Source organism: Ranitomeya variabilis, chromosome 3 (genome assembly GCF_051348905.1).
Source record: "Ranitomeya variabilis isolate aRanVar5 chromosome 3, aRanVar5.hap1, whole genome shotgun sequence".
NCBI lineage: Eukaryota > Metazoa > Chordata > Amphibia > Anura > Dendrobatidae > Ranitomeya > Ranitomeya variabilis.
Genome location: NC_135234.1, coordinates 383,297,502 through 383,314,647, shown reverse-complemented (window position 1 = coordinate 383,314,647; position 17,146 = coordinate 383,297,502).

Here is a 17,146-nt window from a genome sequence, read left to right as displayed (position 1 = left end):
TTTTGGCATTTTTGTTTTTGGCTGTTCACAGCTAGTAAATTACAGGTGCAGCTTGAAGCCACAAGTAAATGATTGCAGCCATCCTCTTAATTTGTATCTAGGGCATTTGATGGTATTGCCTAAATTTAGTCCTGATTATTCTGTTTGTCTATTTGTCAGAATGTGCAATTTGTTCTTTGCCTTGCCAGTCGTATAATGTAACTAACACTGTTCAATGTGCATTTCCTGTGTTATTTTATTTAAATATGTTATGTTTTGTTACATTAGGCTTAAGTGGTGCTTTCCACTCTGTTTGGTGGGGTTTATGCCATGTTACAGGGGGCCATTGTTAATGGACCCTCTATTATGGAAGGTCCTAATTGTGATATCATGCAACAGACATCTAGTTCTTAAGGTGTGCCTATTAATCTGATGTAACACCATTACAAAGGAGATATTACCTCAGGGAGGTACCGTGTCATCAGTTCCAGCAAGTCGTTGTAAGCCTGACTACAGAGGTGGTAGAGATACTGTACTGGGGTCTCAAACAAGCAGGAAGAAAGGCTCTCTGAGTCTATGAGTTAGGATGACTGATTTTGGAGCCTTTCTGATTGAGTGGCTAGGTGGGTGGACAAGACAATTTTCTGGTATTCTAAAGCACCACTCCAGCATTTGTTTTTTGTTTTGTTTTTTGCAGCACTGGTGTGCTACTATTGTAAAGCCCCTGCACTTAGTCTTACCTTTGCCATCAGTCATCTTCAGCTTTTATCAGCACCGCTCTGGTCGGTTTCCAGCAGCTTGTGATCTGCTGGATGACTCCAGTGTTTTGCTGGACTGAGCCAGAGGTTACTTTTCAATGCATGTCTATGAGAGATTCATATGGCTCTCATATACTTGCATTAAAAGCTTGTGTCCATTACCTCTGACTTCCAGTCAGTCAGAAGTTATTGTCACAAGATGGCAATGGAAGGGCCAAGAAAAGCTGAAGATGGTTGTTGATTATTATAATACTAGGTGCAGGTAACACAGATTAGTAGCACCACTCCAGCACCGCAATACAAAAACATGATGGAATGGTGAGTAAGAGAATGAAACTTACAGCTACTACGCCCTAAGAATTAATCATGAGAGCCAGTCTTTTGCTTTTTGAACACTGTTTAGTATCTAAAGGAGAAAGCATCAATACAGAGCTCTTTGCTGCATTGCTGTTGCACTATTTCAGCTAAATACCTCTTAAAGGGAATCTGCCAGGTCCAGATTTCCTGTATACGTAAAATCAGAGCATGTTGGAGGTGATAATTAGCATCTAGATCACATGTGTGTCACAGGTAGCAGTCATTGATGAAAGGAGAAAACAATGCTATAATTGCACTGTGCCACGCTCATTTCCAGTCATTTGGACAGGGTGCAGCACAGAGCAATCACGGCTGTTTTCCAATCCTGCCCACTTTTCAGATGATTGAAATCCAACTCAGTACATTCACAGGCTAAGGAGACATTCTTAGCCTCAGTATCTGGTCAGTATTTTACATCAGTATTTGTCAGCCAAAACCAGGAGTGGGTGATAAATACAGAAGTGGTGACGTGTTTCTATTGTACTTTTCCTCTGATGGTTCCACTCCTGGTTTTGGCGTTACAGTAGCCTAAGCATGACATCAATCAACTGAACAGGTGAAATGATTGATGAACAGCCATGACAGCTCTATGCTGCATGCTGCCCGATCACTGGATAGGAGCGTAGTACAGTGCAATTATAATATTGTTTTCTGCTTTCACCAATAACTGTTACCTGTGACAGACACATGTTTTAGATACTAATTATCACCTCCAACATGCTCTGATTTTGCTTACATAAGGAATCTGATCCTGATAGGTTACTTTTATGTATTGTGTTTCTCTTTGTATAATATCTTTATGTTCCTCATTGAAGTTGTAACTATCATGTGTATAAGCCTCTTTGCAGAAATAGTAATGTTTGCTTGAGTTTTCCAACTCTCTGATCGACATTCCTATACAAGCACACACAGTTATTGCTGTTGTACTCTGTGCCTTTCTTGCGTCATTATTATACTGTATATACAATAGCACAAGTGGAATTGTACAGTTTATTGAATATTAGTAATTGAAAGAAAAGGTCAATTTTTGCATGGCCGTGTGTCACTAGGCATAGATTATGTTTGTTTTATCTGTGTACACATTTTCCGTATGTCACAAAGAGTACATGCGACTGAATACCAAGAGGCTGTAGGCTTCTATTTTGCATGCTTGTTGATAGCACATGCAGGCCTGATTATATGACATTCCACAGCATATCCAAAATTAAAGTGGTTGTCTGGCCTTAGGCTACAAGTTTGCAGTCACTCAATGTAACTGCAGACTTGTGACTACTCATACTGCGCACTGTATTTTGTGAGTATTCTCCGCTGTTGACTCTGGGAACAGTGGACATCTGATTGCAAGTATGCAATTTGCATAAATGCAATCACGTGCCAAATAGACATGTATGGCCTCGCTTAATGCAAGTGCATAGAGCAATGCTGGACACGTCTAGTTGAAATGTGTCCAGAAGTATGCAAATCGCATACTTGTAGTCACATGACCACTAGCTCCAGTCACTAGCACTGGACAATCCTCACAGTGCACGTGATAGATTGACTGCAGACTTGTAGCCTAAGGCTGGACAACCATTTTAACATTGTTCACAATGCAACTGGCTATCTTATGGTCCTTTTTTTTACAGAGCTATAATAGGTATTCCACAGATGTACTGGGATTAGTGATGAGCAAGCGTGCTCGTCACTGCTCACTACCCGCTCGAGATGCTCGTTACTCGGTGAGTATTTTTGAATGCTCGAGTCTCCATCCCGCATGTTTGGTGCTTGTTAGGCAGCCAAAAAGCATGCGGAGATTGACTGCCAGTCAATGTACTGCCGTAGCAATCTTGGTTGTGGCATTTTTGTGATTGGCTAGCTGCATAGCGTCATCGGATCAAATTATGTCATCAAATTCTGTATAGTACCTTTGGGTTTAAAATGTTCACTATTGGTGATGAGCGAGCAAACACAATTGTCACTGCTCGTTACTCGCTCGAGCATCAGTGTGCTTGTGATGTTCCTTACTTTTTTTGGTTCTTTTTAGACTGCCAATAAACATGTGGGCAATACCTGCCACTGTAATGCTGTAGCCATTTTGGTTGTTGCACTACTGTGATTGGCTGGCCGCATAGCGCCATCAGGTTTATATAAGACTTGGGACGCCATGCTCAGCGCAGTGTAGCAACGGAAACAGCCAGAAACAGGAAACATATGAGAGGTGCTGCTGGCCTAGTCATAGTTTTAGCTGTGTATAGGCAAGGATTAGACACCATTAATATTTCTTTCAGCTGCAATAACAACCATTATTTAGGCTAATTATAGACAATACTAATACTGTTGTTAGCAGCACTTAGGGAGAGATTTTGCCGAAGGGATAGTGTAAGACAGGATTGGGTTAATTTCACGTCCTTTCTGCTGCAACGTATGCCAAAAGCCCTTCTGAAAGCAAACAATGTCTTTATCCTGCAATTTATTCTGAGCAGGGAAATATATGCCATTTATACTGAAGCAGTTGTGTGTCAAAAGCATACAGCCAGACTTTGTTGGTTGCAATAACAATGCTATATTGCTCCTGCGGTGTAACAAGTCCATCTGAGATGGGCAAAATTTCCTATCAAACTAATCCTGCAAAGTTTTCTCAACAGGGATGTATCATAGGTAGTTTAAAATGGGCAAGGCGCTTGTTAAGGGACAGGCAAGTGGACGTGATGCTGGTGGTCAGAGCAGAGACCGAGGTCACGGGCAAGGTGAAACTGTATCTGCCACGGGAGCACAAGAAGCACACACATTATGTCAACCTAACTTACAGTTGCACTTTATAGGGGGCACAGAACACCACTCTTGAAGCCAGACCAATGTGAAAACATTGTTTGATGGATAGCATATAATGCTTCCAGTTAGTTTGCCAGCACCACTCTGTATTCCACATGGTCCAGTCTCAGTAGTCTTGATTCTGGACCACATAATCCTCACCCTGATCCAACTTCCTCCCACCATACTGAGTGCCCGGAGACAAGAGATCCCACACTTGGACACTCCAAAGCGCTGTTCACATTTTCATTTAACGATTCTGGCCTCTCGCTTTGCCCGTTTCAAGCAGGACATGAGAAAATTGTATGTTGCAATGCACAAATATTTGAGAAGGCATGGTCACAAGAAATTGACGGTGGAAAAATGCAATTACTATCACAAGTGGTGGATGATGATGATGAGACACAATTGCCAACAGCTGATGTTGATTATTCTTCTTTTACACTTACTATGTTTTTGTGGCCCGTTTTTGCGGCCCCAATACATTTCTATGGGGCCGCAAAAACGGCCCTCAAAAATTCGTCGGAGCACCTTATGCCATATGGCCGTGAGGGCTGTATTTATAAAAAAATATTGAGCCTAATTTTCAATGGGGGGCCACAAAAACAACAGAAGCTTGTTTTTGCGGTGCACCGTCAATACCGTATTTGCAGAATGCCGTTTTTTTTCCAATACTTTTTCCCTAGTATTCAAAGCCAGAAAAATGGCAATCCGCAAGATTTTTGCAGCCTGTTTTTGTGGCAGACCATGAAAATTATGGCAATACGGCCCGCAAAAAAGGCCCGCAAAAACAGACCGCAAAAAACATGGCAAGTGTAAGAGAAGCCTAAGTCAGCAAGTCAGGAGGAGGACCAGTGAGCAGGAAGAGGCAGTGGGGTGGCCAGAAACACAAGAAGGGCAAGTGTTTCCCAGAGCACCAACACAGATGAAGTTGCCAGGTGTCATGATCCGGGTCAGAGTTTGCTTTCTTTTTCTCCTATTCTGGCCTGGTCATGGTGGGGTTAACTATTTCTGCTTCTCTTTGATTTGGGAGTGGCTATTTCTTGGTGCTCTTGCTGGCAGCTTGAGTCAGTGATAGTTCTGGGATTGCTGGGGCTAACCTGTTAAACCCCAGTGTTCTTTTGCCTCTGACCTCCATTACCAGTGCCTGACCTGTCTCCTTTACCTGATCTAGTGTGACTCTGGTGTGTATCCCCTCCGTTTTTTGAATCGGCTTGAACTCTGACTTCATCTCCTATCTCTCATTTTATTACCACACTTCTGTCTGGCTTTTGACTTACTGGCTTACTCTGACTCTGTTCTCTGTCTCACATCTCCGGTAACTTTGCTCCTGGCTGGTTCTGACCCTTGGCTTGTATTTTGACTACGAGTTCTGCTTTCACCTTTAAACTATACGCTTACCGACCGTTACTGACTTGACTCGTTTGACCACTCTCTGTCGCCACCTGGTGGCACGGTGCAGCATGCACTGTGCTGCTGTGCGGCAAGTGCAACCTATTTTGCTCTCACCCACTCCCCCTCGTGGAGTCTGCACATACCTGCATTGCTTCAGCATGACACCAGGCCAAGATATAGGTGTTCCAGAGTCTTTTTATGAAGACAGATAATTAACCCAAAAAAGGCCATTTGAACATCTGCTATGCCACCATCAGCAGGAGCAGCAAAACAACCAACCTGACCACCACCAGCATGCTCAGGCACATGACAGCAAATCACCCAACAAGTTGGGCTAAATGGCAGGGCTTAGTAACAATGTCTGTGGGTGACACCACTGCCTTTTTCCCTGTTCTACATGCACTCCAATCCTCTGTACATTGCAGGCGAATATGCCTCCAACTCTGCATCTGTCATTGCACACTTGCAACCACTGTTAGCAACCACATCCATGCCCTTGTCACAGCACAGCGTTCAGTTGTCCCTACTCCAGTCCTTGAAATGCAAGCCACCCACCCACGGGCCACAATACTAAATGGCCACATTTCCAGACTGCTTGCCCTGGAAAGGTTTCAGTTTATGTTTGTGGAGACGCAACCTTTCAGCAACTGCATGACGACATCTGTCTCTAGGTACCTGGTCATCAGCCTTCACTACTTCTGCCATTGTGCTGTCCCCTCCTCACAAGCACGTGTCCCATAATATCGGCCATGCCCTTACCAGCACTGTTACTGGGGAGGTCCATCTAAACATGAACATATGGACAAGTGCTTGTGGTCAGTGATGCTGGCTAGTGATGTTGGTAAACTGCGTGAACATTGTGGAAGTCGGGACCCAGTCACATCCTGGGACGGAACACATGCTACTGACACCGAGGATTGCGCAGCCTGGTTCAGTCAGAGTTTCCCCCATCTTCTACAGCAGTTCCTGCACCTCCTCCTCAGCCTCCATCTCTGAAACATCAGCATTAGTTGCAAGCTGGAAGCACTGCAGCACTGTCTGGGCCAAGCGGCAACAGGCTCTGCTGAAGCTAATATGCTTAGGTGACAAACTGCACACCAGTGCAGAGTTTTTGAAAGGTCTAACTGACCAGACTGATCTGTGGCTCTCCCTCGCCCCTGAACCTACAACCAGTCATGGTAGTGTGTGAGAATGACTGTAACCTGGTGGTGGCTCTGCAGCTTGGCAACCTCGCACACATACTATGCCTGGCCCACATGCTCAACTTAGTCTCCTCCATATCAGTCTGAGTACATGCAGAATGCTCCACTATATTCAACAGCAGGGTTGATGATATAAAAGTCCTTGATGCTGCTACATTAAACTAATAGCTTTTTTAGGGCTAATTTAAATAAATACTATTCTCTAATAATACCGCTCTTATCTGCAGTTTGTGTAGGGTAAGCTGTCACAGAAAGGATAGCATTTTACAGGCAACTAGTCAGGGATTATTGCCATATAAGTAGTGTTGAGCGATACCTTCCGATATTCAAAAGTATCGGTATTGGATTGGATCGGCCGATATCCCAAAAATATTGGATATCGCCGATACCGATACCCGATACCAATACAAGTCAATGGGACACAAATATCGGAAGCTATCCTGGATGGTTCCCAGGGTCTGAAGGAGAGGAAACTCTCCTTCAGGCCCTGGGATCCATATTCATGTAAAAAAAAAAGAATAAAAATAAAAAATATGGATATACTCACCCCTCCGACAGACCCTGGCTCTCACCGGTGCAAGCGTCTGCCTCCATTCCTAAGAATGCAGTGAGTGAAGGACCTTCGATGACATCACAGTCACATGAGCAGTAACGCGACCAATCACAAGACCGCGATGTCCTACACTCACTGCATTCTTAGGAACTGAGGCTGCCGGTTGCACCGCTGAGGTCCAGGGTCCGTCGGAGGGGTGAGTATATCCATATTTTGTATTTTTATTCTTTATTTTTTACATGAATATGGATCCCAGGGCCTGAAGGAGAGTCTCCTCTCCTCCAGACCCTGGGAACCATACGCACCGCACACGCCTGGGAACTTATAGGAACTTCCGATTCCGATTTCCGATATCACAAAAATATCGGAACTCGGTATCGGAATTCCAATACAGCGAATATCGGCCAATACCCGATATTTGCAGTATCGGAATGCTCAACACTACTTAGAAGTTATAATCCTTGCTGCTGCAACCTAAGAAAAAAAAATAACAAGGTAACATCTATACTATTCCCTATTAAAGCTACTGTTAGCTCAGTTTAAAGTAGAGACAGGTACTAGGTATCATCTGCTGGAAATGAGTGTTCATTGTGGTGACATACATCTCTTCCACAGATACATATTTTGTACAGTGATCTGTGCTCAAAAAATCATCAATGAAAACTGTTGGAGGAAAATAGCACAATAGGGTTTTATCCGAGATTAAGCAGTCAATGCAAGGTAAAAGCACTCACCAGACGTAGCTTAAGACAAGCATTGGAAAGATTCGCTGCTGCAGATCCACAGATCCACGAGGGACCAGCCGTTGAGAATACAATGTAGGAGAACATGGTCAAATTCTGCGCTGCTGAATCATGTAGTCCAAAGGTATTGTTAAAAAGTGGTCTTTATTCAAGCGTTTCTGAGTTTCAAAGAACTACTTCATCAGGAAATACCACACAAGAATGTCATTATAGATCAGAAAAATCTTTAAAGATTTTCTGATCTATAATGACATTCTTATGTGGTATTTCCTGATGAAGGCGTTCTTTGAAACTCAGAAACGCGTTGAATAAAGACCACTTTTTAACAATACCTTTGGACTACATGATTCAGCAGCGCAGAATTTGACCACATTCTCCTACATTGTATTCTCAAAAAATCATCAAAGCAGACAGGGTTGGTTGCTTTCCTCCACAGTTTGTTGCTGTCACGTGCAACAAAAAATATTTTCAGGGCGATTCAAATCCATTCTATATTCTGCAATAATACAGTTTTTATCTGCATCTATTCTATTCCCTTTTAATACCAATGTTAGCTGCGTTTAGTGTAGGGATACAGTAGGTGCTAGATATCATCTGCTGGAAATGAGTGTTATTCTGATCACATACATCTTTTCCACAGTCCTTAACTTGATTGATTTTTTTCATACACTCATGACCTATGATGTAAATCCAGTTTTCTGACACTGGGCACTACATTGTGGCCCAAAATTATTTGGCAATCTTCACATTTCATGATGCCTTGCACACAGTCAAGGCACCCAGTGTCAAAGGCCGCAAAACAACCCCAAAATATCTTTGAACGTCAACCATATTTGACAGTAAACAGTAGAATTATGTGCTTTACCAAAAAGCCCTAACTTGGTCTTATCTGTCCACAAGATGCCTGCTGCCCCTCGAAAAATAGTGAGGGTTGATTGCTGGCCCTCTATAAATTGTAATGGCCCACTGATGGCCCTCTACAATTAGAGTGAGGGCTGCCTGATGGTCCTCTAACAATAGTGAGGGCTGACTCCTGGCCCTCCAACAATAGTAAGCATTGCCTGATGGCCCTCTACAAATAGTGACGGCAGCATAATGGCCCTCAAAAAAAAGATTTGTGACTTTCAGAGTCCCTCCTTCATAAATGAAACAGAAAATGTCTGATCATGTCTCACACACCACATGACCAGATAAGGTAGTAAAATATTAAAATTTCATTTTCTGGTTAATGTTTGCTTTCACCATTGAAAGCAATGCAAATGTGCAAAGACAGAGCAAAAACACTACATGTCAACATAGCCCAAGGTGTGGGGGAGCATTTTTATTTCTCTTATTCATTTTTGCTTATATACAAGTCATTATACTGGAAAGAATGTTTCTTATTATTTATTACAGTAAAATACATTTTATCTTCGGTTTTGCATGTTTTATTGTCAGTCCGTAGCATAATACTCTGACAACCTTGTCACCAGCAGCAACCTTAGTGGTCTTCCTCATGCTGTTCCCATGCCATTTCATTTCATTCCATCGATTTGAGCAATTCTTAGAATCCTCCAGACCTCCTAGTGAGAGTGTGTGGACGCTGGAAAAATTTTTGATTTTCCCATTGACTTCCATTATACCTGTTACTCGGGTCGAGCACCCAAGCATTACGATTTGCTTGACTCGAGTAACGAGCGCCCAGGCATTTTAGTGCTCACTCATCACTAACTGGGACCTTTTCAGTATCTTTATATGGCTCTGATTTCATACAGAGGCAGAAAGAAACATTTTTGTCTAATTTCAAAGGAATCTTACTTAAAAACAATCGCGGCATAGAAGCATTACTTTTAATAGAGCAGTTTTAGTTGACTTCAGCTTTCTTCATTACAATAGTACAAACATATCGAATGTAAATGGTTAAACCTAATCTTTAAATATCTTTTACGAAAATCCATTCTGTAACTCCTGGGAACAGTAAATAAAAATTACAGTGCGGCTTGATTCTCTGTTTATTACATACCGCTAGATCTGTCCTACAAGCTTATCTGAAGCAACATTCTTTTGTTTAAATTGCCTCTTACTCCCCTTTATTTTCACTGTGAAATCATCCAGCACATTCCAATTACATAGAGATATTGATTTAAAAACAATATTCACTGCTTTTTAAAGGCGCTCACTATTGGTATTCTTTTAAAAATTGCAATTCAGCTTGGCCCACTTAGTAATTTTTATTCTGTATTCATGTCTTGTCCTGCAGATTTTACAACGCATTTTAAAAACATCAAATTGCGTTTGGAATCATTTGAGCAACATGGAAATGTTTAGTAATCGCTAACCTAGCTAACCGCACATATCAATCTGAACATTAATTCAAGGCCTAGGCAAGGAGAACATCTGTGGGTGTGATTGGATAGTAGAATCCGACATTGTGCTCAGAGTGAGGAAGCCTAAATGTGTCGTAAATCACGGTCATTAATCATGAAGGAAAAATTCTCTAAACATAGTATATAATCAAGCCCTTATTCAGCCTTAGCTCTAAAGAAAGATGCACCTGAAAAGCAGAATGAAGCTGTCAAAACAATGGCACCTTTCTTAATAGAGCTATCCTTATGGCACATTCTGCATCTGATACTAAATGCAACTGTATGAAATCGTTATAATTCCATCTTCGGATCCTTTTTGACATTTAAATAAGCTGGGAAAAAAAGGAAAATTCGTAAAATTAAGAGAATATTCTTTGTCTTCAAAATGACTACAATGGCCAACAATTTGCTTTGCATACTTCAATTGTTCAGGTGAAAAATAAAATAAAACTTAGGCACACATGTTACTAATATATTGTCCACTTTTAACACCTTTTTCAAGTTTGCATGGAATTGATCTACGTAGAAAAATGTAATCATTTTTAGAATATATTGGAATATTACCTTGTACTCATATTCCATTCCATCCCGTATTCAAAGCTGCATTCACAATTCTGCAGATCTATTTACACTGCACGGTGTCCATGACCGCTAACCGGTAACCACTTACTGGCTGGAAGTCATTCGAAATCCTGTTTACACAGGCCGACCACACTTCAGATGTGCACTTACCAATCTGTAATAGATCGTTCAATGTGCATAGGCTGCCAATGTTCTCGGCAGTATAGGTCCTGTTTACACAGGACAATCTGCAGCCAAGAACAATGATATTTTGTGCAAACCAAAAGATTATTTCACTCCACAAATAAGTATTTTGATGGCTGGTCACATGATCATCAGCCTGTTTTCACAGCATTGTTATCGGGAAACAAGCATTCCTATGAGCACTCAAACATGATAAGTCTAAATGCACCTAAAATCCCTAACTCACTGCAGGTCTAATGTGTGGACTTCGGAGTTGCAACAGTTAATTTGCTCAAGAACAGCTTCAGGGTTGCTTATGCTGTATATTTAGTAATATTCAGTTTTCCCACCATTTGAGCAAAGTTAGATAGTTAGCAACTATGGCTGAATAGTACTCATCATACAGCACCACCCTATAGTTTAGTATGACCACAAAGGAGCACTTGTCTGAGCTGCATTTGGTGCTGTTTATACCAGGAGGAGAAGACTAGCTCACCCTCCTAAAAAAGTACTGTCTTTATAGACAAGAGGTATTGCACAGCGGGAGCATAAAGGCTTAGTCCTACACATGAAGAGTGCACCCACCTGTAAGGCTGGAGTCACACTATCGATTTTAAAATCCGTCCAAGGAGAGTCAGAAGAGTGTAATGCAAGTGTCAAGCATTTTACATGCCAGTACAATCCGATTTTTCACACCTAGCATTCGATTTACATCCGAATGCAGTGTGATTGCTATCCGACTGCAATGCGATTTTAACATGAGCTTTTACATACATTCTCTAAGTACTTTACACATCATTTTCAAAGGAAATATTTTTCAAAACATATATATATATATACATATATTTATATATATATATATATATATATATATATATATATATATACACTCACTGGCCACTTTATTAGGTACACCTGTCCAACTTCTTGTTAACACTTAATTTCTAATCAGCCAATCACATGGCGGCAACTCAGTGCATTTAGGCATGTAGACATGGTCAAGACAATCTCCTGCAGTTCAAACCGAGCATCAGTATGGGGAAGAAAGGTGATTTGAGTGCCTTTGAACGTGGCATGGTTGTTGGTGCCAGAAGGGCTGGTCTGAGTATTTCAGAAACTGCTGATCTACTGGGATTTTCACGCACAACCATCTCTAGGGTTTACAGAGAATGGTCCGAAAAAGAAAAAAAATCCAGTGAGCGGCAGTTCTGTGGGCGGAAATGCCTTGTTGATGCCAGAGGTCAGAGGAGAATGGGCAGACTGGTTCCAGCTGATAGAAAGGCAACAGTGACTCAAATCGCCACCCGTTACAACCAAGGTAGGCCTAAGAGCATCTCTGAACGCACAGTGCATCGAACTTTGAGGCAGATGGGCTACAGCAGCAGAGGACCACACCGGGTACCACTCCTTTCAGCTAAGAACAGGAAACTGAGGCTACAATTTGTACAAGCTCATCAAAATTGGACAGTAGAAGATTGGAAAAACGTTGCTTGGTCTGATGAGTCTCGATTTCTGCTGCGACATTCGGATGGTAGGGTCAGAATTTGGCGTAAACAACATGAAAGCATGGATCCATCCTGCCTTGTATGGAGCATCTTTGGGATGTGCAGCCGACAAATCTGTGGCAACTGTGTGATGCCATCATGTCAATATGGACCAAAATCTCTGAGGAATGTTTCCAGCACCTTGTTGAATCTATGCCACGAAGAATTGAGGCAGTTCTGAAGGCAAAAGGGGGTCCAACCCGTTACTAGCATGGTGTACCTAATAAAGTGGCCGGTGAGTGTATATATATATATAATGTAAAAAACCCAAAACACTACATACTTACATTCCGGTGTCTGCCACGTCCCTCGCCGTCAGCTTCCCGCACTGACTGTGAGCGCCGGCCGTAAAGTAAAAGCAGAGCACAGTGGTGACGTCACCGCTGTGCTGTGATTTACGGCCAGCACTGACACAGTCAGTCCGGGAAGCTGACGGCGAGGGACGTGGCAGACACCGGAATGTAAGTATGTTGTGTTTTGGTTTTTTTACATTTACAATGGTAACCAGGGTAAACATCGGGTTACTAAGCATGGCCCTGCGCTTAGTAACCCGATGTTTACCCTGGTTACCAGGGGACTTCGGCATCGTTGGTCGCTGGAGAGCTGTCTGTGTGACAGCTCCCCAGCGACCACACAACGACTTACCAATGATCACGGCCAGGTCGTATCGCTGGTCGTGATCGTTGGTAAATCGTTTAATGTAACGGTACCCTAATGCTCAAGAAATGAATTATCCAAGAGGTGGGAATAGTAGTAATAATAGTAGCTGTATAAAAAAGAGTAGTATGACAGAGAAGTCTAGTCATTGGAAATGGTGAGTTGCAAGTGTGAACAAAGTGTCCAGACCAGTTAATGCAGGAAATTGCTGGAATGAGAGCTGACCATAAGAGTGGCTATGACCAGGACTATGAGTGGAGATGCACTGGTGAGATAGTGGCACAGAGATTGCTGAAGATTGAAGGAGGTCTTGATTTAAAAAGTGACAGTACACCATTGACCATCTGCAGATTTTTTTCAAGTATTAGCAAGTTGTTGCGAATGTTGTAAGAGCTGATTGTCTTCCACTCTTCCCAGTTGATTTGCTTCCTTTTGTGGAACTATGAAGCCATTATTCTAGTTGGATTATGTAAGACTGTGCAGTCATCAAGCTTGTTGTCTCTTCATTAGAAAAGTTCTTCTCCTGTTTATACATCTATTAGCCTTGAGTGAGGAACCACTCTATCATTAAGGACCTCAACATTAATAATAATAATATTAAGTATTATTATTAATTAATATTAATAACATAATATTTAGGGCTTGCTCACAGTAGAGTAGATTCTCTCATGCAAAAGAATCAAGCCAGTTATTCTAATGCCGCTCAGCTCTAACTCGGTCAGAGTTTGAGCCGACTGTTATCTTAGTGTGATCCCATTCTCTGGCATGAGAGAAGCGTATCATAAATGTGGAGCAGACAAAGAACTTAATTTCTCCATCTTTTCCATTCTCAGAGTCCGTGGTAATCAGACGGCACTCAGATAATATCTGAATGCAGTCTGATGTTTTACACGCACCAAGAAACTTGTATGGGTGCACGTGATCAGGTTATAGGAGGCACCTACAGCATGCTGCGATTGTTTTCTCATGACAACTCAGCATGACAAAAAAATCACAGATCTTCACTGACCCACAGTATAACATTGGGTCAAGTGTTTTCCAATAACACATCGGATAGCACTCGGCCATATAATATATAAAACGGACTTATTTAATGACACTATTTACTAAAATTAGTTGAACTAAGTATCATAAAAATGAAGAGCATCCCAAAGCTCTACATGAGTGGTTGAGATGACAACTTGAACATATTTCTACATGCACATTTTTTCCTAGGAAGTAAAGATGAGTTATTTTCCATCTGCAGAGTCACTGGGAAAGTGTCATGTAGAGTGTAAGCTCTTATGGTCAGCTAGGTTCAATATCTCTCCTCTCCTCACCTATATTTTGTGAGCAATTACAAGCTTTTCAGTTTTGAGGTTTGCGCCAATTTATTCTCCACAATTCTAATTTCTGTGGAAAATTCAATGAATCTGGTGAATTTGAATTTCAAAAGATCTGTTTATCTCTACTAGATAGGCTTTTCTGTTAACTTTACTAAATAGATGTACCAAGCTACTGAAATATGTCGAAAATCCCCTGGTTAATGGAGGATAAATACACAAGCGTATTTTCAGTGCAGTTGCACTGTTTGTGCAACATTGAAAGGGATGTTTTGCTGAACTTACTTTGGAAGCACTTACGTCTATTCATGATGAAATATGGTGAGAGAGGATGTGTAATTAGCAAATTAATTATCTCTCTGTAACGGAGATTTAATAGTTTCTGGAGCTGAGACATCAACAATGTTTTGTCAACTCAGGTTGCTAGTGGTGAAATTATTATTGCACTGGTATTTAAAGGATTTTAAGAGGCGAGATCAAGCCAGCAATGTTACAAAAGAAAGAACCACATACACAAGAACAAGATAAGTGTTTTTGTTCTTAAACAGAACACAGCACCTGAGGGGAATTTAAATGAGTAGCAGATAAAGCTTGGATACAGGCTGCTAGGAACAAGCTATTTAATCTGTAATCAGTGTTAATATTTTCCAAAAAAAGGAGAGAAATGCCTGGAATTCTAGCCAGGGTAACTCACAGCTGTAGTGTAGAGATAGAAGACAAGATGTGTGTGGGAGACGTTATTTGGATGGAGGCCTAGGCATTTTTTCCTGCTTCTATTATCATAACTGTAAAATAACAGGAGTCCTAATGAGGGTGATTTGGGGTGTTCAGAGAGATTTTAATGGAAATTGATTTGTACGTAAAACAGATTTATAGAATGTGACAACAGATAAGACCCGCATGTCTCATCCAGATTGCCCTTTTGCGAGCAGCTGCAGAATCAGCTTGTTTCATCCCTTGTCTCTTGCTTTTTGCATAGTCTGTTGTCTTGTTATTTTTAGTTGCACCACTATGTTAGTTTCTGACTCTGCTGTAATCTGATTTACAAATAATCACCAAAACTGGAACATCATGCTCTATTTCTAGAGAAAACAATAAGGCAACACTTGGCTGTATTTCTATCAACCTAATTGCCAAAAAGTTTAGAAAGGTTGTGAGTGGTAAATAGCTCGGGAGGAAAATTGCTTGCAAACCGTCATTGATTTACATAGTAACATAGTAACATAGTTATTAAGGTTGAAGGAAAACTTTAAGTCCATCTAGTTCAACCGACAGCCTAACCTAACATGCCCTGATGACGACTAATAACTTTTTGCAAGTTGGTGTTTTCAATGTGATATTTTGATTGAAAGTGTCGGTCTTCAAGTTATATGTTCAGTCTCTTGTGACTATTAATTGAGTGATAATTTATTTGTAAATGGTGAATGGTGTTTCTTAACAAATGTCATGTTGTTTGGGGTTCTACAACTTAGATGACTCTACATAGTCATTGTTTGCCCTCTCTATATGTTACCCTGTACAAATTTACATGCTGTCCTGTATATTTATTCACCATTCCAAATATTTTGTATTATTGTATAATTGTCAGACTAAATCATTAAGAGTTCACAGAATTACCGTAATCACACTATTAATCTGATGAAGCCCATGATACCACCATTAGCTCTGTTTTAACAAAAGACAAGACTAAGATTTTTGGGTTAAGTAGGGTGGCCACAGCCTTAATAGAATTTTAACTATTAGCGAAAAACAAACTATATTGTCTTGAATAAGGTGTTGGACAATTGAAAACTCCTCCAGTTGTGACTTCTGTGTAAAACAAGAAAAAATACACCGGAAAAATCCTTCTAACTCAATCAATATTGGGAACATCAATAAACATAATGTAAACTACAAAAAAAAAAGGAAAATAAAACACAAAGCGTAGGTGGAAGCAATACAAATCTAGATGACCTCTTCATTAACTGTCAAATAGACCTATTTCTTCATCTTATTTCTGCAGTTAGTAAAACTTTCCATATACAGTTTAGTCTTTGGTCCAGGAACAAAAAGAGTATGTATGAATTTGTAGATGGCAGCTAGGTTACTATGATGAAGCCAGTGACAGTAAACCAACTAGAAATTTAGTTTAAAACTCTAGCCTTTTTGTAGAATAAAATGTTGCGCTAAACAGTATCTTATCCTTAACATGGATACATATCATGGGTGCCACGTGGTTACTTTCTCCTACTTTTCCTTATAATCAGAGATTGACAAGCTTGGTAATTATTTTTGAGCACCTTGTTGTGATGTACTAGAGAAAGGCAAAGTGATGTGGTGCTCAGTAGATGAAAGCATTTATATATTGGGTAGTAAATTGGCAACATCATATGCCACTAACTCCATTAGTGACTTCAAGCCACTAAAAACATGTCCTAAGATTAGAGAAAGGTGAAATAAATAACATGGGTGATGAAAAGGTTTGTCAACAAAGGAGTATGGAGGGTGATTTTTACAAGGCATTATGGTGGGCTTTAGGTTATTAATGAATGGAAAACAAAAAATATAATAATAATAATAATAATAATAATAATAATAATAATAATAATAATAAAATATAAATGTAATAATAAGAGAATAATAGGATTATAAAAATATTTTAAGATAGCGGAGGAGCTGAACCTTCACATAAGTACAGCTTGGAAAATGTCTATTTTGAAACATGTTCAATCAATAGTATCTGTTTACTAAGCATTATGCTCTCGTTGTGAAGTAGGT